General features: G+C 39.0%; 1 protein-coding gene across 3 annotated transcripts in view; it reads left to right on the top strand.

Moving 5' to 3' along the window:
- The window catches only part of syt1a (synaptotagmin Ia), a 216405-nt gene that overhangs the window by 39920 nt on the left and 148498 nt on the right, over window positions 1-27987 (top strand). The gene's annotated exons all lie outside the window — the stretch shown is intronic.

Here is a 27987-nt window from a genome sequence, read left to right as displayed (position 1 = left end):
GCAGCCGCTTCAGTGACTTTATAGTGAAAAAACATTTAACATTGATGTTAAAATGTATACAGGTTGGCAGGATGGTCTGAAATGTTTTGCACGGTCTTTCGCTGTACGTTATGTTGGTAAATGTGAGGCGTTCGACTCTCGTCTCTGTATCAGAAACGAGCACTCTCTCACTCCCGCTTGGTCAGTGGCACTCAGAGTCACATTATACTGACGTAAAGTCTGGCATGTGGGACTGCTGGGGTTGGTTGAAGTCGCGGGAAACTCTGGTTATTGGTCAAATTTGTGGAAAAGTTGCGGTGATTGGTCAAAAATTTGCGTGAATTGGCGCGATTGCGACATTGCGAAATCCTGGAGGGACTGAAAGGTTACCCTCTCAGCACACATTTAACAGCCCTTAACTCTATGGTAGACTCACTTGTCTTAGTAATTTCAGTTACGTCAAGGAAGCTGTACAAACACAAAATGTCAACATAGCAGGGACATTTTTCCTTTAAGTTTAATAAAATATTGGTGTATGAGAAACACCCAATGTTTTCCTTAGCTAATTCCAGTTTGCTGACCTGGGGAGGGCATGGGGGTGTCTTAGTGATGTACATTCATGATGTAATAATATTGATATTGAGTATTGATCTTCTGCATTTAGTGCAGCCATGTACAGGTGTTATCTTTGCTCCCATGATGGGAAGCACTCACACCATGCTATAGATTTTCCTCAAGGTTACCTTGAGGAATACTGTCTAGCTAATGTGTAATAAGATGATGATTGAAAGCAAGTTAGTGTATACATGTGTGACATACAGATATATACTGTGGGGAAAAAGAATGTCTTGGAACAACTGAAGCTTATTTACAGTGTGCCAGAAATAACTCAAAGATAATCACATATGACTAACGAGCTTAGAAAGAGAATCTTGGCTAAGAAGTCCCTTTTGGAATATAAAAATCACGTGTTGAATCATAATGAATAAGTCTTAAGAATTGCCATCCTAGACGAGAGGGAGAACGACATGCAGCAAAGCTCTACGCTCTACCAACTGAGCTATCCGGGCGGCCATACATTTGCATTTCTAAGAATGTACAGTGAATATATAGTTGGCAGTTTGACAGTAACTTCACTGATCTTTAAATTGACTCTCAGAAGCCCACTGGGAAGCTCCTTAAGACAATAATTGAGTGTTTCACCACCTCTTTTGATTTCTTTGAAAAACAACAACTTTTTGTTAACTTTGATTTGTTAAAGCTGCCAAGTCATTCAGGAAACTACTCATTATTGTGTGGCGAATAGTAATTGTTTTCTTTCAAAGGATTTACGTATTATATGTATTGCACACACTATTCACTTTACCCAAATTAATTTGTCAAGAGTAAGAGTGAACCATACGTTTTTACTTTATTTTATTTTTTATTTGTCTTTGCGGTGTATTTTACACCATTAACAATACATTTTGAGATGATGACCAAATAGGTGTGCATTTGTTACTGTGTTTGTGTAACTCCAAAGAGCTACAATCACAAAGAACAAAAAAAATGACATTTACCAATATGGCAGAACCACACTCCACCCTGTGCGTGTGTAGTCTGTCAACATCCATTTCCTTCACTTAGAGCTAATACCCTGTATTGAGCAACAAGCAGGCGTGCTCCAAACAGAAGCCAGAGCTAAACAACCATGCCTAATAAAGCCTAGTATTTCCAAAATGGGAATCTGTGCATCCAGAGTGTCTGAAACTGTTGGGCTAATCGGCCCTGATGAAAGTCAATGTGCAGACCTCCTCTCCTCTCATAGATTCATGGGATGTGAAACCAAAGGTTTCATATGCAGTTAAAGTGGATATGGATTGGTACTATTTACAAAGCCTAAAACGCAGACGCTCATGTGGAGGGAGTGTCAACCTCTGATCACTTGAACAATGAACAGACATTTTAAACCAAGTTTACTGTAGATTTAAATAGACCAGAATTCATCTTGCGCAACGAGTCTGTTATCGTGTTTAGTTTGTATACACGAAGCTGTTGACGTGCATCCATCCTGTTCTAGTCTTTAAATATTATTTCCTATTTTTAAAATCATGAATAATAAGCTTCCTGACATTTGATTTGGTGACCATTATATCAAATACATCCCCAACCACACATGCATTATGGAGAGATGATTGCAGAGAGGCATTTAGTGTTTACTACAGCTAAGTTGGCAGCAACGCCAGGATCTCCCCCAGAGTCTGTGGCCTATGGGTGTGATTAGGCAAAGCTCTACGTTGGCATTTATTGAAGCAGTGAATTTGGACACCCTTGTTACTGTTGGTTCATGTTCAAATCGGTTATGTTTATCGTGCCTTTATTGTGGTCATGCTGACAGCGCCTGTAGCTTCATCATCATAGATGAGTTTTAGCCCTGTTGGAGTCAAGCGCCTGCTTACCCGATGCATGGTCAAACTAGTAATCATGCAGTTTGAAAAACCTTCTTCTGAATTGGATAAAAGATTGGATTTCTGGGCCTATCTGACTTGTTTAAAATCATCACAGAGCTCACTAGGCTGTACACCTGGAACCTGTATGTTTCACTGCTGAAAGTTCAGTATTGGCCAGTACAGACTGGATTGCTAAATGTTTATTTTTTATGTTATTGTATTGAAATAAGCAAACATTTCAGGCATAGAATTGACATTAGCTCACTTCTTTCTCAAGGAGCTCCTGGTCCAGCTTGTGTATTCGCTCCTATTCACAGCAGCTGTGTTTGGCCAGTCAAATCTAAGCTACTGGATTTACTGTACCAGAATTCCACAAAAATAGTCTTGAAACTCTCTTTTATAACATTTCCCATCACAGCCTTGTATTTATATGCAAATAAGGTTTTAGTTAAGTGTCCGTTTTAAATTAGTTTTACATATTCCTACATCTCCCATTCATCTCATCTGTAACATCTGAGGTTTCTATCCTCCACATGTTAATATGCTGTTTTTAATCAAGTGCGGATGAAGGAGAATTTGCAGCTTTTTACTTTAGCTTCCATAAAATGTTGTGCATTAGATTGCATTGAAATTCTGCAGTTCAGGTTTTAGTACCCAGCTGATTTGTCTGTGTGCCCAAAATCTTTTGAGAAAATCCTTGATAAAAATGCTATGCAGTCTCTAAACTCAACATTTTAGCAGAAAAGATGAAAACAGGAATTATTCTAGTTTTCAAGTCTGTTTGATAAGTGTTATTCTAACCTTAATGAGCACCAAAGACAGTCATGTTTCCCTCTGTGTAACCCACTTTAAATTTGGTATTTTGGTATTTTCAACAGAACACCAGAAAATATTTTAAGTTTTAGATTGAAAAGAAGGTTAGCATGGAATATGAGCCCACTGACCAAGTCCTTAGTGGTGGGATTTGATGTTGAGCACAATCCATTTTTTAATCTAATCAGCAAAGGCTGCTTTTATGATTCGTTCATTGTGCAATAACCGACCCCTTGACACATAATATAATAAAATACTATAATATTCATCAGACAGCATGTTGTCGACAAACTCTTGGGTAACCACACTATTAATAATTGAAAAGGGCATTGGCTTCAATGCAAGCATAATGGCAGGGCTAGATGCATCGTCTAGTAATGTGTGAGATTATGGCATTTTCACTGCTGTGACTGTAGAAAATAGTTATCGCGTGCGTGTCCAAGGAGGCTGTCCGATACTTACCCCTACAATGAGTGGTCAAGCGCTTAACTGGTCTCTGGTAATTCTTATGACGGCTGCCCAGACCTGTCAGCATCTATAACCCTTACAGTCCTCCGTGACGTTCATTCAACTCCTGGGAGAAGGAAGTAGAGGTTTGGCTAAGGGGGCAGTGATGCCATAGATTTGAGGTGCTTCCAGTTCACCACAGGCAAGAGCTTCCTCCACCCAGCCCCCTGCTCTTCTTTTGGCTCTAAAATCAGCATTAAAAGGTCAAATCATCCTGTGCTGCCTGTCGCGTTGTTTGCCCTTTCTGCTCGCCAAGATCCCCCATTGACCTCCAATCAGATTCCCTCCCTCTTGACTGAACTCTGTGGCACTGCTGCAAATACGAATTAAGTGTCTATGCGTTGTTGTGGACACACTAGGTTGATTTTTGTTTCTATCTTAAACCCTCTTTCCTGGCTTTTGAGATTATAAAGGAGACTCTATTGCAGGACCACAGAAAATGGATCAATTACCTCTGATGTAGTATTGCATGCTGTTTTTAGCACGGCCACTCTGCCCTCTTTATCCTCTACCTCTGTTCCATTCTTTTGTGTACTGTATTTTCCAGGCAATGATATTTATACAGTGACCTTAACAATGAATGTATAAAACGGTTGCTCTTCAGTGAAAACCATGTGTCTTCAAAATGTCAGCTTTTCATGAGCTAAGAAAAGCAACACTGTTTTATTTAGCTTTAGAAGGAGGGCAATCTTTTCTTTCAATAAAGGAACACTTCATTATTCAGCTTATTTTAACACCTTAAAAATCACCAAATGTGGAGATACGGTAAGGAGGCAAATCCAGTTTAAAATCCATTGCCCCTTATTTACCTCCCTTTACTGTAGGTATATGGGATGAAATAGAAGCAGATGAGTTTGAGAAGGATTTTTATTAGTATATCCCTATTTTTGGTGCATTCAGTGCATTTACTGTGCTGATATTTTTCAAAGCTATATATACCAAAAGTTGTGATAAGGTTATATCCTTCGTATAAGTAACCTGTATAAGATAGCTGTGATTGAGTGTATACAGCTTATCCTTTTAGTAGGTTGTTTCTCTCTGTACATGGTAATGTAAGAAATGTTAAATTTGAACATTTTGATTATGGTACAACATTTTGAATCCTAAACTAGGATGATACTATCTACTACCCTGGATACTCAATGTACCAGCATTCATAGCACAATATGTATTAAATGATGACGAGATACTGTAGCCCCACCTGCTGTACAGGATGTCCATGCCATGTTTAAGAAATATTTCAGGGGGAAAAGAGGGAACTTATTATTGCTTATTATTTTTAGGTTGTATACCTCTGCTTCTCTACTCTGTAATTATGCGTGCAACTGGCACACAGCAAGTTATTTATACTGTGGAGTGTGTTGCCCGACTGCCACAAACATATCTGATTGGTGCAACTGCTTTTCTAGGTCAGACAGTGGATCACACACACACACACACACACACACACACACACACACACACACACACACACACGCGCACGCACACATTCTCTTTGTCTCTCACACACAGACAAATATTCTCTTTGTGTCTCACACACAGACAAATGCTTCAACTGGGGAAGGTGATGTGCATTATTCGCCTGGTTGCTCCTCTTCCTCCCCAATCTAAATATAAACATGACTCACAGCAAGTGATGGCACATGCACTGACTCAAGATGGTGGCATACCTTCAGTGGTTCTTTACTAAGTCTGACAGGTCCTCCTTCCCTTATCATCAGGATAGCTTTCCTTCTTTAGTCGTCATTCACTTATTTATCCTTCGGCTTCGAGACCCACCCAAGCTTTACAGTATGTTCCTGCCTGTCAGTGAAAGACTGTAATTGCTGTTGCTCGGGAATAATCTATAGGTAATAAATGTGGCACTGCCAGCTGTTGTGTACTGCTTAGTTGCCCCTAGGGGTAGTGATAAGGTGGGTGCTCATCTGGCGGCTGCAGAGGTAGGATGAGACTTGGCTCTGCCCCATTGCCTCTCTCTCTGTCTCTCTCTCTCTGTCTCTCTGTCTCTGTCTCCTGGGTGTCTGTGCCCTCGGACAGGAGTTGGTGTAAAGGTAGCAGAGGAGAAATATATCTGTATCATTTTGTTCCTCAGCATCATACAACATTTTTGTTGCAACTGAGAATATATATAATGTGTATGTAACCATAAGGTATATAAAAGGAAAGCAGGGCTGAACAATCTGAGGATGCATTTGCAATCCTTAGGATCGGCTTGGTACATCCTACATTTTTCGGGTGTTTGTGTCGTCCCTGTGAGACATACCGCTAAATAAATAGCTTTACTTTATCTGAAGTTGGCTTCATTTTTCCAAAGTTCACTCACCTCAAATTCTCTCTGTAATGTACCACACCTCTCCATGTAGGACGTCTCCCAACCTTTGCACTTAATTTATCCTCTTTTGGCCTTGTCAATGCAATTTGCACAATGCCAGTACCTGGTTGGTATCTCTGATTGTTGTGATACAAGAACACACACGTCAATTGGTGTTCTTACAGGATTTGAAGGTTCATCTACAACCAGAACTCAAGCTGTCACTGACTTGTCGTTTAGTGTGTTGTCTAGAGTTTTGTAAGGTTTATGCTTCTTCCTCACTGTCAAAGACTAAAAAAATCTGCAAGTTGGTGCTGACAATCTTTATTAGTGGCTTGTCCCGTTTTTAGAGATTACAGCTAGTCTCCAGGTTTGTGTTAAGGATAAGCTGATTTACCTTTCGTGTTAACTAATGTTTCCATCCCTCCAGGATTTAGCATTTATTTGAGAATGTTGCAGTAGAGGTGGGCGATATATCGTTTAGACGATAATATCAAAATTGTTGTCTGGACGATATGCAAAATTGGGATATCGAATATTTCATAATTTGTACAATCCAACCCCCCAAACATAAAAAGAACTGAAGGAAGTTAAAGAGAAAACAAATAACGCACACTATAACCTTCTAAACAATTATATGTAGCGATTTTAATACTGTAGGGGTTTGTTTGACTGTATTTTTTGTACAAAATCACGATCGTCCCGCACGAGAGTAAGCTGCTAATAGTCCTGACCTGTGCTTTATGACGTTCACTCATGTCAACAAAGATGGCGGTGCGCAATTGTGCAGTGGCTCTCCTTTCGGTGTATATTTATACAAGTACGTACAGCCACACTGAACTAATCAATACAGGACCACGATACAACACAGCCGTTACGAGAGCCTTCCAGGTGGCTCATAACATCCCGGAGGAAATAACCTGACCGAGCCCTCCAGGTTGTTGTCGGCACTAGCACGCCGAGCTAGCTATCTACCGGCAGAATGAGAAAATAACTTTGGCACGACCAGAGGCGGAGGACTGCATTTATGTGCACAATGAATGGAGTACCAACTGCAGGATCGTTGCCCAGCACGGCTCACCTGACCTGGAGCCCTGTCGGTAATATACTGACCATTTTATTTACTACGAAAACGGCACACTGCCGTCTACATAGCCCCCGATGCTAACGTTAGCAAAAGTTTTGTTCACTGCTAACCATAGTGAACAAACTGCAGCGCGATCACCTGGATACGGGATACAGGGGACTTTAACAAGGTGTCCTTAAAGTCTGTTCCCCTCCAGCTTTCTCCCAGCATGTAGATTGTGTTAATAGAGGGAAGAACACACTAGACCATGTATACTCTAACATCAAAAAAGATACAGAACTGCACCTCTCCCTCACCTGGGCCAGTCAGGTCACATCCAACTCCTGATCCCAGCATAAATCCTGTTCAGAAGGACTATACAGCCAAGTAGGACTATCAGAACCTAGTCTGACCCGGCCCTGTCCCAGCTCCAGGACTGCTTCCAATAAGGACATGGTTGTGTGCAATATGTTACAGAACAGAGCCCTTTGTTTATTGTTATGATTTCATCTTGCTTGTACATTTTCCCAAGAGAACCACCAAAATAGCCTCCGGACAGGGCTTCTTTTAACTTCTAGAAGGATTTCAAAAATATTGTCTGAATATCGATATCGAGATATTGAAAAAAAATATCGAGATATTCATTTTTGTCAATATCTCCCACCTCTATGTTGCAGCCCAAAATGCCTGATTTTGTAAAAAAAAAAAAAATTATGCTGAAGTTGCGGTGATTGGTCAAAATTGTGAGGTAGCACCAAATTAATGGAAATTGGTTGAATTTGTATTGTGATCGCGACATTGCAAATTCCTGGAGGGACTGATGTTTTCTACTTCACAGCTCAGAATCCCTGAGGTCCTGGTTATAATTCAAATAGTGGCCCTGGCAGTTTAAGAAATGCCCTCTATAGGCTATATTTTATTATGCAGATAATTATTCTTTTGCACCTATGTTTACACAATGTATATTATGTTGAGCTGTATTCTAGTAGTAATAATAATAATAATAATAATAATAATAATAATACATTTTTTACTATCCTCATGCTTTCCCCACATTTGGAAATCATGAAATGACACACTGATTTATTTCTGGCACTGATTGGTGTGACTGGCACCCATGCAAGCCACCCTGTTTGAGCTTATTTCAGTCCAACCTGTTGGTCTGACTGCCAGCTTTGTCACTGTATCGATCATCTCAACTCCACCAACAATGCCTCATTGGTCATCGTTTCAACCTTGGATGTTTTTTTTTATTTATTTTCAGCTCCTTTATCACCACCATATATCTCACTTCACTGCAAAACATCCTCTCTCTCTACCTGAGAAAGTAGTAAGAAGATAAATAAATGAACTACTTTTTTTTTGTTTCATTTCATTTTGTCCATCTGTATTTCCCAGTTTCCGGATTGGATGAAGTTAGATTATCACTGTTGATACCATTGTCAGAATTTCCTAGAATACAAATGAAAAAACTGACTTTTCTGTTATCCTTAGAGAAGAACATCATGGTCACTTTGTAGGCTACTTGTCCATGGCCTCTGTGGGTGAGGTCTGGTTTCCAATCCAGGCAGCAGCACTGAAAGCAAAGCCGCTTGAAGGAACAAAACCTTTTAAAGTGCTCTCTGTCACTTTACATTTCCAGCATTGTATTAACATTGCAGGCTGCAGAGCGAGTGACACTAGAGAGAACTGCTCTCTACTTTATGCAGACAGCCTTCAGGCTACAATTGAGTTCAAAGTGCTGACCCGCAGCTTGACAACCTAGAAAAGTTTTTTATTTTTTTGTTCAATACATTTTTTTCTGCACTTTTTATTAGAACCTGATCGCCACATAAAATACTTCAGAATTGAATGATGGTAAACAAACTCGTAGTTGGGCGAATCATCCTGAAAGCAAAGCAGGGGGGGACGCCGCTGGCAAAACCAGCAATGCAGGTTTTAGAGGTGGCGCCCCGCCAAATCTCGCGAGAATCACGACTTCCCTTATGGCACAACGTCACATACTGTACATCAACAACATATAAGAAGCAGCCTCTATGGAAGACACTAGCATGCGTTTCAGTTGTGAATCATGGCAAAGTCGCCGAAGAAAGCACGGTCGGAAGAAGAAGAAAGGAAAAGAAAACGAGAAACGAGCCCCACTCGGTCAGGCTTTCAATCGTTGGCGAGCGCTAAAAAGCAGCAAAGGTAATGTTAAACACAAGTACTCCACAGCGACACTAGGGGTCGCTGTTTGACAAAAATGGAAACTGCATAGTATGCCTTTTAATTTGCTTCATCTTGTCCTCAAGGGGGCTGTGTTAACTGTGTGACCACTAGCTTTAGTAAATTGATTTACACATCACACAACTATTTAGCAACAGTTAGTAACAGTTGAAAATAGGGGCAAGGTTGCGCGACTTTGGCTACAATTTACCGTCAGGTGAAGGAAACTAGAAATAGAAACCGTAGTTTAATTTAAAAGAAATAGACACTTTGTGATCCTTTTCTGTGTAAAAGGGCAGCATGTACCTCGTGTAAAATATATGAATAGAAGACCTATTTTTACGCTTGTAGAGCGGATCTCCGCGGAGCATACGCACCACTATGCGCTGCTCTTATGCCCCGTGTAGCCAGTTTCATTGATTATAGTGAAAGCATGCCCAAAACAATGGCAGGGGAAACACTGTGATGAAGGGGCTTCTTTTCTAGGGCCAGTGTTGTACTTGGTGAGACTTGCCCTTTGATTTCTTTGCATCCAATCAATGAGTCTTGGGTCAAACTGTTGACGTGCACCATGTCTCAACCCATTCAATGATAAGCTGTAAAGCAGGAGAATGTAAAAAGAAGATTGACATGGCAAAGTGAAATGGAAATGTACCAGTACAGTATGTTCAAGAACTGCCATCAGCTATGAGTCAGGCATATCTTTGTCTACAGTGACCACGAGTGGTTAAATAAATATACAAAATCACACCTACTTTGTAAGAGTTAATAAAAAAAAATGGTGGTGTCTCTGTGTGTGAGTGCATGTAGCCACAGTCATTATTTAGGCTAACAGAGTCCAAGACAAGACTATGCTATGGTATGTACATCAAGCTGACGTGCATGGGCTGATGTATTCTGCACTCTGTGGTTTGTGGTGTCCTGCAAGCTTTCCAGAACAAACTCATGAATATGAATTTATTTCGGGTACATACAGCTCCTTCACAGTCCCCCACTCCAACAGTTCACGCCTCACAACTCTCTCCACCTTCTCACTGGTGTGGCAGTGCAATCTTCACATGCAAATATCCTGGGAGGTGGGTGGGCAGTTGATGTGGCCAACTTGGGAACATAAATTACATTTGCATGTGATTTGAAGGGAACAGGGGGCTCAGTGGGAGCTGCTATGCAGAAATAACAAGTCAGAAGAGGGCCTTGATTGCACTCTCTTTACTCTCTTTAAAATACTTATTTGTCCTCTGGAGGACTGACTTTGAGGTTTCTCTTACTCTTATTGTCTCATTCTTTGCACTTAGATTGTCACAGTTTCTCTCAGTTGCCAGTCTAGTATAAAACTAATGCAGTCTAAATCAACAATGCAATACATTCTAATTTATAGGATTATAATGTTCCTGTTCTGAAAAAAAAAAGTTTTTAAGAATTGTTATTAGAATCTGTAATTGGTGCTGTTGACTTGCATTAAGAGGCGTTTCTTATATTTAGTCTAGCCTCGTTGAAATATACATTGAACTAGGGCTCCAACTGATTATTTTCATTGTTGATTAATCTATTGATTATTTTCTCAATTAATTGATTAGATGTTTTGTCTATAAAATGCCAGAAAATGGGGGAAAAGATAATCTGTGTTTCCCAAAGCCCAAGATGACGTTCTCAAAAGTCTTCGTTTTGTCCACGACTCAAGGATATTCCGTTTACTATCATAAGTAAATATCAGGAGTAAAGAAACTAGAAAATATTCCCATTAAGAAGCTGGAATGAGACTTTTCTTTTTTTTTTTTTTTTTTTTTTTTATATAAATGTTGGCGATTCATTTAATAGTTAGAATTTATTGCAGGTTTGTTATGTTGGACTGCATTCGTTTTAGCTATGAGCATTGTAAAAAAAAAAAAAACCCAGGCAACAACTGGGTGTAGGTTTTACAATCTAATTTTAAAAGTAGTTATTACATTAAAGGCTAATCTGAAAAGCCTCAAATCAATTATATTCTTTTTTATTTATAGAATGCATGCCAGACATAAAATCCTGAGCATAATGCCATAGTTGAGACTCTTCCTATCTTGTGAAATACATTGATCAGGTAAATTCTAGCAAAATCCCATATTGTTTATTGATTTATTTCATTAAATCCGTTAATCACAAAAGAGCAGACGTAAATAATAGCCAATTACCCAATATTAGCATATTCCGAGGCAGACTTAATATTTTGTGCAACCATTATAAATGCAGCCTCATTTAGCGCCAAAAAAAAAGAAATTAATTCTATTTCTGTCACATACTTGCACACACAGCATTAGTTCTGTCCAGCACAGACTAGTTCACATGACGCAACAGGCCACCTTATGTAACTCACCTCTCTGCTGAAACTGGAGCAGAAAACCACACAAGCCAATCAGAAATCCCTCCGCCGACTCCCTGAGAGCTCATCGCCTTTTTTAAATGAGATTGTCTATACATATATCTGCAGAAAGCATAATCAGAAGGGTAATTTTACTTTCCAAGCAGTGAGCGGTAACGTTTTCATTAGTCACTAATTCGTAATCAATATATGATTTTCCTAGAGAGTGGTTTGTTATAGCACTGGTAATTGCTTCTTATAATATGCCGAAATGCAAATGGAATAGGATCAGTTCTGAAGTTGTGGGCTGAGACTGAGCATAGCAACAATGGTAGCCTTTGTTTACCAACCATTGATAATGAATATAGTGCGGCACTGGGAAATTACAGTCCTCATTTTGGCATTTCCTATGGACATTAAGGTCCAATTAAAAGGGGAAATTGAGCATCCTGAAATGAAAGGGTTGACTTACATTGATTATATGCACGATATAAGGCCACAGCTTAACCAATTCAATATCACACTTCTAAATTAGCATCCAAATACACGAGCCATTATAATCAAAACACTTTTGCATACTAATCCCATAAGGAAGATGTGTTCATGTTTATGCATGTTTGGATCTGTCCACAGCAAGCTGTTGATTAATTTAGATCTACGGTTGTGTACCTTTCGCATCTGAACCAATATCGGTATCGAAATTCGGTTCCCGGTACCCAACGGTACTTTTTTCGGTAGTTTCCCTTTGTAATTACAAAAAAAATTATTTCAGTTGTAAAAATAATTCCAAACCTATTTATCCTATTTACTTAGAACATTGTTATTTATTTAGAATATGTTACACTGACAGAAATTAAATAAAAATAAAACCCCTCCCTCTCTCCTGCCAAACCCGTCCCTACAACCTATTAAATTGGATAATTATTCAACTTTTATTCTTGTATTTGTATATTATTCTTTTTTAGCCTGTTTTATTTTCATCATGACTGTTTTTAATTGCTCTACAATGTTTCATGTAAAGCACTTTGGATTGCCTTGTTGCTGAACAGTGCTGTAGAAATAAAGTTGCCTTGCCTTACAACCTCAGCCTGTCAGTCAGTCCCCAGGGCATAGCAACCACTGTTGTGCCTGCTTGTCTCACAGGAAGTGTAACGTCAACAAGCGACTGCTTTCAGCTCGCCATTAATATCATATCACAGTGAATGGTGTCTGCGTGAAGTTTTAAAAAACTATAACCACACCTGAAACCACTTTAGCAGCGTTGCCGTGACTCACCGTGACTTCAACAAAACTGCAGAGCCAATGTAGTTTGCGTGCGTGCGTGCGTGCGTGCGTGCGTGCGTGCGTGCGTGTCAGAGCTCGTCTTTCTGTTAACATGCAGAGAGGACAGATAAGCTTGCGCTTACACGCTCTCAGGTACCAAAATTTGGCACTGTTTGATTTTACGTAAACCAATACTCTGTAATACCGACGTGATTCGGTCGGTACCGGTAAAAGTATAGGGTTTGGTACCCAACCCTAATTAGATCACATATTAATATTAAACAATACATTTAAATCTTATCTAAAGCAGAGTGGATTATGTTGCATTTTCTTGTCTTTCGTCTGCTTTCTATCACATAGCTTAACTCTGTCCTTTTAACATGTAACAACTTGTGTATTTACAGTAATACGGTACCATTAGAACATGAGATACCATGTTTTAATAAGTAGTTAGCTAACTTGGATCTTTTTTTGGTGACCAAAAATAGCTGGACTCAATGACTAGAGAGATCATCTTAGCGGTCTTGTCCTATGCACTTTCCAGCTAGCTGACCCTTATGTACTGACAAACCTGCATGCTACAACAGGTACATAAGATAGTTTTGGGTTGTTGGAAGGCATACTTTTGAAAAGGTTTGACTGAGGTCAACTGTTTATCCTTGCTTTAATCACATTACAGAGCTATCCAACAGGAGGTTCCAGAGAACACTTAACTAAACTACACATACATAAATAGTTATAGTTATACGTATAGTTATAGTATAGTTTTTAAGAAACAGAACTTGTCTAAGGATAATTAGACCTAATCCAAATTATGGTCGACTCAGACAGACCCACATAAAAAAAAAAAAATATTTATACTTGACAGTTCACACTCTACAATATGAGACTTTCACGGTAGGATAACGTTTTCATGGTATACGGTATTACACTATTATTATTATTATTATTATTATTATTATTATTAATATTATTAATATTATTATCATCATCATCAGCTGTTACAATGACCATTTAAGGAATGAAAGCAGTAAGTTTTTTTTTTTTGGTTAAACAAACACTTCTTGAAACCATTTTGGAAATATATGTGTAAAAAGTCTCCCTTTTAAAAATAGATATATTTTTCAATACCGTAGATGAGCGTACAGCGTGTGATAAACGTTACTAGAAACCGATTAGACCATGTGAAGACCTAAATACTATCCATGCACTGAATCAACAAAGATTACATAAATCTTCTTCTTCTACTACCGTAACTCTGTAAGACATTAAATAAATTAATTTGTATCTCTTGAAGTTAATACGTTCTACTCAACAGGTTGTTTCAGATTCTCTCTTCACCAAATGCACTTTACACTAACGTTGCTCTGCTGGCACCTGAAGGTCAAATTCTCATTGACACCTCAAACATTTTGTGGGTCTTTAGAATGAAAAACTGTTCATCTTATTTTTTCAATCCAAGAGAGAATGATTGTATCTCAGTCCTCAGACCTCACTATAGGGGGTCAGGGAGTTTAGACCATAAGTGTTCCTTTTATGATACTTTCAACTTTTGAATAGGTAGCGGTCTTGAATGTTGACGGAGGCGGCACTTAACTATGCTGGGTACTCATTTTCTCTGATTAGCCGTGATGTAATTGTTCTGTGAAGTTCTGAATCACTTGAAGTCAATGAGGCGCTATGATGTGATGAGGATTTCCTGGAAGAAAAAAAAAAAGAATAGGTCAAATTAGCATTTTGTTTTCTGCAAAAACGCAGCATGATGCCCATTATTCACAAACTTTCTTGTAAATGTTGCTGGTTAAAGTTTTTTTTTTTTTTCTATCTCATCCTTCTTTAAATCTGCTCCAATCATGACGGAGGACCTCCTCTAATGCAAACCTGCACTTCTGCCTCCATATTGAGCCTCTCTGCCTCATCTGCAGCCCTCTGCTCTGTTAATTAAGGATAATGGATGTGAGCTGGGGAGGTAGTGTCCCTTCTGCCCAAACAAAAACAACTGATTAGGCACACAGGTCATGTGCTTATTTCACAGATGAGCATTTGGCTACAACACAAAAAGTGCCTGGAAGTACACTGGCCGCCAGGGAAACCAAAACTTGCGCATGTTAAATGTGGAACCGATGATCAGATTCAAAACCAAATTTTACAAACTATTCCAATAAAATAACGATTCCATTGGATCGTAATTTTTGAAACGATTCCAAGTTGGAACCAGTGCTTGATGCCCAATCCTACTGTAGGTGGTACTATTTTTATTTTTTTTTAATACTACAGTCAGTCAGTCCGGTGGCTTGCAGGCTCACAGAATTTGACCTTTGCATACATAAAAACTCATTCATAGAGACTATGCAAACTTTGATTGCATCCCACAGCTAAATGGTGCTTCATTATTTCAAAGCTCTATTTTTTTTTTTTTTAAGAATTAGATGTTTGAAATGGTTGAAGCTTGGCCATTTTTGTTCAGTTTGACGTGCCAGCCGCTGTGCTCTGACTTCTTAATAAAACATAAAAGGTCATAAAAGGTTCAAATAGCTTGACTCATAGAATCCTGAATATGCCATTGTGACGAGCCACAGCCAAACCATCTGTGCGCCCCGCTGGCTTCACCGCAATCTAGAATGGAGGTGGAAATAGGCTTGTCAATCGCAACCGCTGCTGGACTTATACTGTAAAGACTTGAGAATAGAATTGCATCAAGGTGAGCGATTGCCTTTTTCACAGTCTCAATGTCCCTGCTGTGAAAACACATTTCACATTGTATTTATTATAGTCTTGCACAAGCCTGTTTGTGAAATCTGTTTGATTTAATGCAGCCATTAGGCCTTAAAATACACTTAGAGAACATTGTTTTGGTGTTTTTAAATTTAAAAATAAATAAATATTTGGATGAATTCATTTCTTTTGAAAATTGTCAGAAATATGGGTAGAATTGGTTTCAATCGTCAATTTTGATTTGTCAATCAAATGTGGTTAGTTTGTCAAATAAATTGTATGGTTCAGCAGATAAAATACCAGATTACCTGGAGCCCAAATGTTATATAGGTCTTATATTCACAACTTAACCTTGAAACTATGACCCATACAGACAGTAACATGTTAACACCTCCTAACTCCTGTTAAATCATATTAGACTAAGGCTATCTAAAGTTAATTCTTGTTCATTTTGTTGGTTGTTGATCATTGTTCGTTCTTTAAAGTGTTTTAATCTGTGTTTTGGGGATCCTAGATACATTGTTTGTGTTGCAGTTATTAAGATCTCATCTGAATAGATTTCTGTCATTCAAACAACTCTGAATTGTGGTTTAAAACTTTTACAGCCAACTTAATAAAATGTCGGGTTTTAGTTGGGCTCGAGGCCTTAAATACAGTTCATACGGCCACAGAGACTAACTGAAGGCTCAGTTAGCAACGATTATCTCTGTTTAGCGGTTAGCTCCGGTTAGCTCCAATTAACTTAATTTTAAAGATAAGCTTGAGCGGAGACTTCCACAGAGTTGGTGAACAGCAAGACTCTGATAAATGACGCTCTGGGAGCTATCACAGCGGTGTGGCCGCGGCCTTTCTGCAGTTTATCAGTAAAGATAATCCGGAAAGCCACAACAACACAAGCAGCATGCTGCTACTACTAACGTGAAGCCTCTGAGCCTGAAGTGAATGTTTGTTGATTGGAAAAATAAAAAACAAACTAATTCTGATTTTATCTACCTGAGCAGGTCTTAATCTACCTGCGCAGGGAAACACTGCAGTATTTGCCTTGGTGAAATTCAGTAAAAACCAAATAATGTCTTAGAAATAATTAGTCTTTATTTATATGCTGCCCATGATAATTCTTACAATTCTGATCTGCAATGGTAATACTGTGGAAAATGGTCAGTGTTCACTCTCCACAGAGGTCTACTTGTCTACAGGGGGACTAATTCAATTCTTCTGTTCTTTGTTGCCAGCTGCATGTCCCAGTCAAACCATGCTCTCATCAAACAAACTTGATTAAAACGGTCGTGTGTGTGTGTGTGTGTGTGTGTGTGTGTGTGTGTGTGTGTGTGTTTCGAGTGATGGTGGCTGATTTGTGCTTATCATAAGGTCACAGTTACTCATTTCAAACACTAAAAACTACAATAACGCTTCATTTGTCCAGCTGTGTATTTTCTTCTCACTTGAAGCTAAACCACATCTGAGGCAATACAATGGCAAATAGGCATTTCTGTCAGTAATGAAACGGCTGTGATAGAGTGAAACGCTAGCAGTCGTTATCTGAATGCTATTGCTATTGAACAGTAAAGCAATGTGTGAGCAACCTAATAGCATGGTTTTAGAAAAATTCTCCCTCTAGTTTCGTTCTCATTGACTCTGCCCAGGTCCATATTGTTGAATAGTGTTGTATTTTTCTGTAGATACTCTGGATGTTGGTTATATCACGATATTTTCAGCAGCCATAATGAAGTTTGATAGCAGAAAACGTCAAGGCAATCTGAAACGTCAGCAGTAAAACTCCAGGTTTTGGTGTCGAATGAGTAAAGGCTTCATTCTCAACCCTGGAATTTCCACTGATATTCAGCAACATAATGTGAGAAATTCATCAAAAGCACAGACAGACATTCCACTTCCTCCCCAAACCAAGAGTAGACCAAGGTACAATGCAGTGGGAAGACATGGTGAAGTTTAAGTGTGAGACATGACTTTTGCTTTTTCTCGACTAAAAGAAATCTTGTACCACAGCCCTCTGCATCCCCAAGTTGTATTGTCCCCAATATGTACTATACAGCAAATAAATATCCAAGGCTGAAATTTTAAGTACTCCTAAATCTTGCAAAAAGCTGATTTAACATTTGTCTATAGCGTGCATATTTAGGTTCACCAGAGCAGTATGTCAGCTTTTGGCGTTCTTTCCCCAAACTTTCCCTAAAGAAATCTAATTGCCTTTGAGCAGAGGTCTAACTTTGGGTTCATACATCCCATCCCTCTGACTCCATCAGTGGAGCACACTAATGAGTGTTGCCTAGCAACCGTTAAAACGGGGCTGGTAAAGTCAGCATTGACAAAAAGACTGCGAGATCTTTTTCTTTTCTTCTCAACTTGCTTTTCATGTGCCATCTGCATGCAGTAATAACAATGCTCGTTTTCACATTGACATCAGAGAGCTTGGCTTGTTCTGCCAGGACATTGTTACGTTGCATTCTTAATCAGCTACCATCTTGAGGCTCTAATGTCTCTTAATGGATGATTTTTGAGAAATCATACTAGAAGCTGGTAACTAATGTATAAACTATAGATAAATGGATGAATTATAACTGTATGCAACTCACCATCTCTCTCTGTCTTTGCCTAAATAATATACTGAAGAGTATCCTGCAAAGATAAAAATATTTTTTTCTGTCTATGCTAGGGCTAAGCGATATGGACGAAATTCGAATATCGATATTGCGACAATTTTGTAGGGTTGACAATTGGTGCTTTCACAAAATATTTACACAATTAGATTTTAGATAAATAATTATCAGTATTGTGAATATAATAACTAAGTGAGTAAAGGCAAATAATACAACAGCTAAAGCAGTCTGGTAAGTTCAGAAAATTACACCACTTTACTGTAATGTAGGCCTAGCCTTTAAAACCAGGAAAAGACAACACTTGTCTTATTATAATATGATATCCAAAATTTAAGACGATATCTAGCCTCAAATATCGATATCGATATAATATCAATATATTGCCCAGCCCTAGTCACCTACCAGGTGATTATGGCCTGAGGGCTGGACAGGCTGTATTTTTATTTATTTTTTTATAAATTATTAATAATATAATGTAGCACTAAAGTCCTTCACAAAATTGTTATCACTGAAATTGTAGTCCATAACATCCCATTACCAAACATTCAAATATGAAGGAACCCATCATCATGGAAAAATGATTTCCGCAGAGATCTGTTTAGGCGAATGAGCAAAATACGACTCAAATTAGCCTCAACAACAAATGCTCCACATTTGCTTTGCACCTGTGGAATCCAAATAATGCAATTTGATTGCATGATTATCCGGAGTGCAGACTCTTGAGCGCTGTCATTTAGTTTGATTGTGTGACATGAGAGGATTGAGTCCTGATCAAACCTAAGCCGAGAGGGGGAAGAAATAAGAGTATTTAATCCTCTTTCTAGATTGGCTCATATTCTGTGAATCTATAAAATATCTTATTAGGTTTTTCTCGCTATCTTGCCGTCTAGAGGGTACAGTGGTGTATCACGTAAACAATGACGGATTGTCTTTCATGGAATTGTGTTATGGATCTAGGTTTAACTCTAAGAGCATTGCCTTAAACAGCTTACCCAGACTGGCTGAGACTTAAGATGCTCTATTTGAAATTAAACATTGTTTGATCGATGTTCGGCTCAAAGTGGGTCATCCTGACCGGGGAGGTGACCAGTAAGCCTGGCAGTATGCCGCACATGGTCATGGTTGTCTCCTCCAATAAACCATGTAAGGCTTCAAGTTATGCAAAGTCTTACCTTTCAACTCCTGCATTAAGAGGGAGTCGTGTGTCTCAGGTGCAACAATGGATGCAAGGATATAATTTGCGATGTTTCTTTTTCTTTTTACCAAGCATAAAAACCCTGTGACGGAAGTCAAACTAACTGTGTAAATGCAAAGTGTAAAGGCTTTATCATTCAAGGGCAAAGCACAGGAGAGGCAGAGCTGCCAATGCTGCGTCATCCTCATGCAGGGAGACCATCTGAATGTTATTATGCGGTCTGATTTGAGTGCCAGCTTCAAGGGCATTCTACTCTACCCAGACAGTTATCAAAGTTTTTTTTGTAGCGCTCAACCAGACCCAAACAACATTTCATTTAAACAAGAACAACATTTCTCTCTTTACTCAACCCTTAATCCTTAATAGGTTTACTTAAAGGTGCTCTAAGTGATGTGACGCGTTTTTTAGGCTACATTTTTTGTCACATACAGCAAACATCTCACTATCCGCTAGCTGCCTGTCCCCTGAACACACTGTAAAAAAACGCGGTCTCTGAAGACATCTCAGGCTCCACAAACTGCAACAAAAACAAACTGGGCCAACCTGCACAACAAACCATAACAAACAGTTTTCCAGCCAATAACCGACAAGAAGGAGTTGGTTGAGTCATGAATACGCATTGTGGAAGTAGCATACATGCTAACGCTGCTGCAGTGATGGCTCAACCAGCTCCTTGTTGTCGGTTATTGGCTGGAACACTGTTTGTTATGGTTCGTGGTGCAGGTTGGCCCAGTTTGTTTTTGTTGCCGTTCGTGGAGCCTGGGTTGTCTACAGAGACCGCGGTTTTTTACAGTGTGTTCAGGGGACAGGCAGCTAGCGGATAGCGAGGAGATGTTTGCTGTATGTGACGAAAAATGTTGTAGCCTAAAAAACGCGTCACATCACTTAGAGCACCTTTTAATTTACTCAATGCTGAGTGATCAAAATTGCTCCACTTCAGCTGGGCTGTAGAAATGTTTATGAAGATGTCTTTTGACTTCAAGGTAATCACTATTTTTTGGCTCCATTTGGGGGAAAAAACATCTACAGTACAGTATAAATTGTCTTCCTTAGTGCTACAAAATAAATCTGGGCCATTGTGACCAATCAAAGAGCCTCACACACTCCAGATTAGAATAAAATGTTTAAAGGGTCAGATTCAATTTGAGGTTGCCTACCTGCAGCTTTAGAGTTTTGATTATGGACTGTGTTTCACCTACACACGGAGCAGAGCGCTGGCAAAGCCTTTAGTGGTTTGAGACGTAAACAAATGTTTGCAAAAGACACTTATCTCCATAATAAAAGTGACAAGTCTGTTTCATCATTTTATATTCTCCCTCTAAACGATCAAAGCCATGGATGCGCCACACTGAATACGCCTGTTTCGTATATTCCTGTCACATATTAATTTTTCATTTGCATGCATTCAGTTCTTGATTGTTACTCTTGCACATTCAGCTAAGTAAATTGGCAAAATGCGATTTATTGTTAAATGTCATGCAGTTTAGTCCTTTGACAAAGACACATTTCAGGCAGCATAATTAGTAGGCACGGCGTTTTGTCTTCCCCCTCTCTTCAGCATCTGTAGTGGCGTGATTATCAAATGTTTTGATGTCAAGAGAGAGAAATGTTGACTGACAGGCCTGGCCAGACTGGAGCAACAGATCATCCAGTAACTGACAGCAGAGACCCATCCTTTCTCCTTTTGCAGAAAAAAAAAAACAAACAAAGCAAACAAAACATTTGATTATTCTTCCAGCCTCAACGGACTGAGGCAGACCAGAATTGATGTGCAGAAATTAGTTCTGCTGGGCCGTTGTGTTTTTACTGTTGATACTCCAAAGAGATGGAGTTTGAACACTAATACCTCAGAAACCTTTACAGGAATGTCCAAGCCTATAACAATGGTTTATTTTAGGGCTGCAACAACGAATCGATAAAATCGATAAAATTTGATTACTAAAAAAGTTGGCAACGAATTTAATTATCGATTCGTTGTGTCGCGCAACTATTAGGCAACCTAGTCGCGGAGATAAAACCAGATTGAGTTGAGCGCAGAGCGGAGCAGCGCAGAGCGGAGCAGCGCAGAGCGGAGCAGCGCAGAGCGGAGCAGCGCAGAGCGGAGCAGCGCAGAGCGGAGCAGCGCAGAGCGGAGCAGCGCAGAGAGGAGCAGCGCAGAGCGAAAGAAAAGAAAAAAGAGCAGAGCGGGGGTAGAGGAAATACGGAGAGAGACGGAGAAACCCGTAACGTTGTTCTGAAACACACGGCGGAGGCAGAGAAATCAGTACAACCCAAGTCATCCAAGGTGTGGGAGCATTTCACACTAAATAAATCAAAAACGTGTTAATTGCAAGATAAGCAAAAGCGACACGTCATGGCACGGGCGCACCACGGTGATGAGTCAGCACCTAAAACGTAAACATGTTGGAGTCCTTGATGAGGAGGAAGGGAGTTCAACAGCAGGGTAAAGTCACTACACTATCCTACTTCTGTTCCGGTCTGAAGTGAGGAACGTACCGTCCCTCCAGTAGCTCTTCTGGTGCTGCTGTTTACTCGTTATCCAGCTGACTAGCATGACAAGCTAGCGTTAGCTCGGTAATAACAGTAATAAAGCAGGGGTGGTATACTTTGCAAGACTAAAGACACGGTTTTATTCACTCGCCTTTTTTGGCCCATTAATTGGCCCAATCTGTTATGTATATATTATGTGCTTTGTCCCATATCAGTTATTGTTGACAAATATAATAGTGTGTGGTGTATAAACAAACTTAACTTGCACTTACTACAATGATGGTAATAATTTTATGAATAAGTGTCTGTCTGTCTGTCTGTCTGTCTGTCTGTATCTGCTATTTGGGTTACTTACATTTACACAACTATTAACTAAAACAACAAGAATGTATGTATTGAGTTGATGTAAATTAATGCTTTTTTTTTATCCGATTCATTGATTAATTGAAAAAATAATCGACAGATTAATCGATTATTAAAATAATCGTTAGTTGCAGCCCTAGTTTATTTATCATACATAGAAGGATGTGTTCTATTCGCAGCAGCAGCATCTAAGCAAAGTGACCGTCTCTACAATGTTTCTACCATAGTAGTGATGTCGACTCTTCAAGTGCTGTTTTTCTAAGATGCTCAAGTCTTTCTGTGCTTGCAGCAGAGAAAATAATTATACATTTTAAGCTTAAATCTAAGAATGCTTCACAGGGAGCTTGTCTTCTTAGTCATTACCCCTGTTGTTTTTTTTGTATAAGCACCAGGAGACCTCCTGTGTCTGCTGGTTTTACATTAACTTTCATGTTGCCTGGGAGGGATTTAGTCATCTTGTCTCTTAGTGCTGATTGGGTCTCTCTCTGCTAAAGTTTAATTCAAAATATCTGTTTTAGTTGGATGCCAGTTCTGAGGTTCCAGCCCCGACTAGGGGATTCAAGCATCAAAGCCTACCTGCCTGCTTTGGCCAGATGGTGTATTGAATAGCAATAGAACATGCTTGCCCTTCACTGACCACAGTTTGATTATAATTGTGAAGTTTTTGGCTGTCCATGTATTGTTTTTCAAGGATACATTTATTTTTGGATAGATTTCTTCATCCATTTCTGTCGTGAGTACTTTAAGATTGTCATTCCAACTCAAAAAACTGGATGGAACAAAATTACTTCTCCTCTACTACTTAGGATTTGCTGCAAAACATGTCATTTAAAAAAACATCTTACAATAAAGTTGCACTTGAGAGTTTATCCTTTCAGACTGTGTTCATTTCTCCATGCACCTTGTAAGTTGACAAAGTATTGCCAGAAACCCCTACTCCATCATTGACAGCCAATGTCACGCTACGTACAAAACAAGCCATTAGTCCTTTATGATATGTAAACAGCTCAAAAACAGGGGGGATACCAGACGGTCTCATATGGCAGTCTCATTACATCCCACACAATTACGACTGCCCCTGTGCAAAGGTTTGGCAGAATAGAGGTGTATTCATCTTTTGGCTGTTTGCTAACTGCCTGGTTGGTTTCCTTCTGCCAAATTCTTTTCGCCAAATTCAAATGGGTCTCGGATGGCTGTTGTCAAGGCTGCCGGTCTGGTGGGAAGGAAGCAACCAGCATCGGGAAAACGATGGAGATGGCTCCATCAAGCCTTCAAACTCAAAGGGGAGGTATGACATGAGATTCATAGAATGATGAAGGCTCTTCCTTCCCAGGGGTAATATCTCCATACCGGATATTGGCTTTGTTTCCCTGTCGTTAAACATTGGTCCCTCCAGCTTCTTATTAAATAGATGTTGAGATTTAAACATCAATATGAGCCCAAGCTTAATATTGTGTTGTGAGACTGTTCTTCCTATTCTATATAAGCTTGGCAGTGTTGTGTACACTGAAAAATATGTGATGTGTTGTCTATAGGAGCGATATTAGTACTATTCAGACTGTTGTAGTAAATGGATACAAATAAAGTGTGATATATTCATTTGCAAATTCATTATCTATGAACCATGTATTTCTTTTGGAGTAACATGTACTGTAAGCCAATGTAGGCTGGGTTACTTGGAGTACTAAATTTAACTTTCAACCACACAACACCTTTGCTCTTGACTGAAACCACAAGTACCAAGTATCAACAGATAGTCTAATTGGCCTCTGACGGAGCCATTTCAAGCATATTCCAGGATTTGAAGCCACTTAGGCTGTTTGTTAGATTTAACATTTGACTCTTGCTCTGTTTATTTCAATCCAGCTTTCTGCATTGGAATTTGACAAACATTACCCCAAAGGCAAGGAAATGTGGTCTGATGGTTTATTTGTGAAGTTCCTTGACTTAAAAAAGTTTTTATTCTTAGTTGAGGTGAATAAAGTTGGTGTATCAATAAAAACAAAATACAGTGGAAACAGACTTAGATCCGTCTTACAATAAATCATAACGTACATTAAGCATGTGACTTAAACAGCCTGACAGAATGGTGGAAGACCAAAATATCAGATCTGTGTGGACTGATGAGACTGTAACCTTCCTCAATACATACTGTAAAACAAACAAAAACAAAAAATGGCATATTTCCATAATGTTTCTTACATAGTATTTCTTCGTGGTTTGACTATTAAGGTTTTTACATCATCTTGTTGGGCATGTTGTCTTCTTCTAAAATGCTTTATTGGCACCCAACTGGATAATTAGCACCACCAGCTTTTTAATCTTGATGCACCCATACTCCTAATATTTGCATAGCAGTAGTGAATGGAAACGTGCATTATTTCACAATGCCGATTTTCTTGAAATGAATGTTAAAATCTTTGCTAAATTTGGATGGAAAGTATCACTATCACATAACATAAATACTAGGGCTGTCAAACGATTATTTTTTTCTTAATCGCTGAATTTCAATAGTTAATCGCGATTAAGCGCATGTTTTATCATGTGATTTAAAATTCAGTTATTTTGCATTCCATAACTGTTTTTAAGTCTGTATTATCAATGTAAACCACCAATACACCAAAAGTATTTTAACATAATCAACTGATCTATAGTATATTATATTGACAGGACGTAACATGACCGAAACAATTTACTAAACACAAGTGTTGGCTTAATTACATACTGTAATGTTTGGCATAGTTGAGTTGATAGAACAAAAAGCCCTGAAAGGACCTCCAGTAAGGACATGACATGAAGAGACGATTCCACTCCAGTCCGGGTTGGTCAATCTGCTGCTGATTTAGACTGATAGCTTCGGTCCACAGACAAGCAATGAAACCTTCCCGATAATAATGTTTGAGCTCACCTCCAGTGGGCTCCCGCTGGAGATTACTGTGAAGGCAGGACAGCATAAGATGGCTCCTTTTTAAATATGAGAGCAGAAAATGAAAGACAGGCTACCAAAGTTGTGATGGTGCAATAGCTGTGAAATATGGGAAAACACACAGATAAGACTTTTTTTGAAACCTTTCCACCTCAGGATTGGGATAATGAAAGATAATCACCCACCATCATGCCAAATGTATTTCAGATTCAATTATGACACTGTTTTTACTCACTACAGTATAGAAACCGAGCCAATATATAATATATCCAGACATTTATACAACCTCTATCTGTTTAATATTTTAAATCACTTGATGACATTATTGTTCCATCTCTCTGCTGGGCATGATGTGTATAACAGCAGCAAAAGGTAAAATCTACCAAAGTATAGTGATGAACACTGATTTGGTTGACTTCATGGCATTCCCTGCACTTTGAGTGCACTGACACCTCATTCTTAGGCCTCTCGCAGTGACGTTTAGCTGTGGGGCCCTCAGTCCCCATCACTCATGGTAAACAGTCTATTCTTGACCCCTCCACTGTAAAAATAGACATGTCTTTAGGCCATCTACACCTAGCTCATTGGGTCCCACTGGGGCTGACTGGTATCCCTAGGTATTTGAAGCCTATTTTAGGACCATATATCCCAATGGGCAGACGGAGAGGTGTTCTGTTTTTCAAACCCACATGACTGTTGCACATTCATGAAACACCTTTTCAGTAAAAGCACAGTATTGGCTCTCAAAGCCCTCCTGCTGTCTACTGGTAAATATCAGCCTCTAATTAGGCTGTTTATATCTTTCACAGCATCATCTTTTGGAAGACAGCAGAAAAACGGTACCAGCGCAGGCCTGCTATTAACAATCAATGGACAAAACGTCCTCCGTCCTCTCTGTCTCTCTCTCTCTCTCTCTCTCTCTCTCTCTCTCTCTCTCTCTCTCTCTCTCTCTCTCTCTCTCTCCCCACCAGTATTTTTCTATCCAGAGAATAAGTGATTGGTAAATATTGTGATATGTTGCTTTTATCCACATGTTAGCAGGAAAATTGTTTTTTTTTATTGTGACTTGTACATTTCATAAAAGAAATTTGAAAACTTTTTGACATATGGCTGAAAGTTTGCTTCATCGCAGTTTTCAGTTCTGCTGGTCTGCCTTGCAAATTTTACACCCCCTGGCACGATGTGATATTGGTCACCCCACTTACATCTAATTTTAGTAGGGTAACACCTCACCTCTCTGAAGGGCTGGCTTCCTTACATCAAATAATATTCCCAGATTTCTCTTGAACAGCAGTATACTTGCAAGGGCCAATTAAGAAACACTATGACACCAGAATAGAGTTAAAATTCATGACCTCTCTCCAAGATTAAATGGTTATGTCTTACCTCTGATTCACAATAGTATGTCTGTCCTTTGAACCCATTAAAGTGGTCCAACACATGTTATGTATTACTGCGTCATTGTTTGTCATCTGCTGTCTGCAAATCAGACCACCAATTTCTGTCAAGAAAATACATTTTATATTGTAAACAGGAGATTTCCATGTCTTTTTTTTATTATAAAGCAGGTCGAGGTGCTATATCAATACTGTGAAGTTATCAAAACGCCCAATCCATAGAGAAATGCACACAGCCCATATTCAGAAATGGTTCCTTTTAAACGAGCCATCAGGGCTTTGTACGATTGTGAAAAGTGTATACAAGAAATAGGCGCTGCGATGGATCATTTTGGGTAGAGGGTGAATACGGGTATATTCAGACAGACCGTATGAAAAAAAAAAAAATATGATTTTTGAACATTAAACATTAAAGCATGTAGACATGTAGAAACCCCAAATACAAGTATTAAAGGGTAACTACTGTTTCCCGGTTGAAAAAAACGGTAGTTACCCTTTAACCTGAAAATGAGCATGCTATGTCTCCCTTTTTAAAATAGAGAATTAAGGTTGGGTTGAAGCCAATTTTCCATTATAGTGGCTGAAACTTAAACTGACTGATCGAAGCTTAATTATTTCTACCCAATTTCACACAAACTGTGCTCCTAAGGTACTGTAGGCCAAAAGAAGAATGTTATGTGAGTCATTTGTGTGGTAGAATTGATTTTGGAAGGTGAAATGCTACATGATAAAGAAAGAAGCAATATTCACAAAGTGTCCCATCTGTCTGTTATGGATGAGATTATGCTCTTATTTCGTGATTGATGAGATCACCTCAGCTCGAAAATGATCATTTTTCTCACACTGCCACAATTCAACACTTCTTTCTAGAAAGAATTATTTAGATTAAAAAAAATTGAGAGACTTTGGCTTTATCAGCTCAAATCTCATGCTAAATTTACATTTTGTTTGAGTCTAAATCACCTGTTATAACGTCCATCAATAATATTTAGATGGTTTGCTATAATAATACATGCACAATTAAAAGGGTGAAAAAGGTTTTCTCAGTCCAATAACTATTGGTTTCATACTGAGGGGAGAAGTATAATTACAGTGAATGGCCTATCAGCTAGCATGCTACCTCTCTGGAGTATCAGCCTACTTCTTTTAACTTAATAGTGGACTTTGGGAAATTGTTCGTGGTACTAAACTGTATTAATTAATAACTACTGTTTAACCACTGTAAAAGTCCTGCCTTCAGGCATAATTAGTTATCTAAAACTTTAGATAATAATTAAAGCTAATACTGGACATCTTTGTTATAAAAAAAACTGCACTGGCCCACTTTTGGACTCATTTGACACATTTCAGTACAGTACATTTTACCAAGCAGTGTGTC

This window comes from Perca flavescens, chromosome 23 (genome assembly GCF_004354835.1).
Source record: "Perca flavescens isolate YP-PL-M2 chromosome 23, PFLA_1.0, whole genome shotgun sequence".
Taxonomy (NCBI): domain Eukaryota; kingdom Metazoa; phylum Chordata; class Actinopteri; order Perciformes; family Percidae; genus Perca; species Perca flavescens.
The sequence above is the reverse complement of the archived record's forward strand: the minus strand, read 5'-3'. Positions and strand labels throughout refer to the sequence as shown.